Raw genomic sequence first — 892 nt, forward strand, 5'->3', positions numbered from 1 at the left:
CGATGGCCCCGGCCTGGCCAGGGCCCCTCCCCCCCAGCAGACCCACACTCCCCCCCAGCTCGGTGCCATCTGCAAACTGGCTGGGGGTGCGCTTGATCCCCTCGCCCACGTCATGGATAAAGATATGAAACAAGACAATTCCATTTTTAAAACGAAAATGAAATGTATTAACGCCAGAAAGGCACCAGTCCTGCAATCTACCCTGACCACCACAAATTCCGCCCGATTTTTTTTCGGCACTGGCTGAACCAAAGTGGGAGCACGGCCCTTTGGAAGAGCCCGGTTCGATCTATCGGACAGAAACCAGGAAGCCATGAGAACCCAAAGCCATGGAATCCGCTGGGGACGAACATCCCCTCCTCAGCTCAGCCCCCTCGGGCGTATCCTGAATGAACCTGGCCTTGGCGCTTTTTATTTCGTGATGGGGGCGCGGGCGACGCATTCTGGCGGAGGCGAATGCCCCGGGGGTGGGGAGGCTGCTTCCTGAGGGTGAGAAATCCCTCGGGATTTCCCTTCTTGGTGCTGGTATTCGATGTTTTTCGGCGGAGGAAGGGAAGGTGAGCGGCCTGGCGCCGGTGACACCCGCGGGCCGGGGGTCTGGGTGCCTCTTTGCGGCAGCGCTGGGGTAGGGCTTGGCCCCAAGTGCCTGCTTTGCTTCTGTTTGGGTTTGGGGGGGAGATGAGCATGAACGCTCACCCCGTGCCAAAGGAAAATGCCCTGGCTTAGCAGGCTGGCAGCAACCAGTTTGAATCCTGCCTCTCCCAGTTGCCCATCCTCACGCCGGTGAACTCCAGGCTGCTCCCAAAATCCCAGCAGGGAGCCTGGGCCCGGCTGGCGGTGCCCTCCGGCCCCTTGTCCTCCCCAAAGTTCCGTCTTTTTTTTTCCCGCTTGG

General features: G+C 60.0%; 1 protein-coding gene across 1 annotated transcript in view; it reads left to right on the forward strand.

Annotated features, from left to right (window-relative positions):
• LOC118453325 (drebrin-like protein B) overlaps window positions 1-892 on the forward strand; it is a 15,542-nt gene that overhangs the window by 12,772 nt on the left and 1,878 nt on the right. The gene's annotated exons all lie outside the window — the stretch shown is intronic.

The sequence above is a fragment of the Egretta garzetta genome, unplaced genomic scaffold, assembly GCF_000687185.1.
Source record: "Egretta garzetta isolate BGI_Z169 unplaced genomic scaffold, ASM68718v1 scaffold1741, whole genome shotgun sequence".
Lineage (NCBI taxonomy): Eukaryota > Metazoa > Chordata > Aves > Pelecaniformes > Ardeidae > Egretta > Egretta garzetta.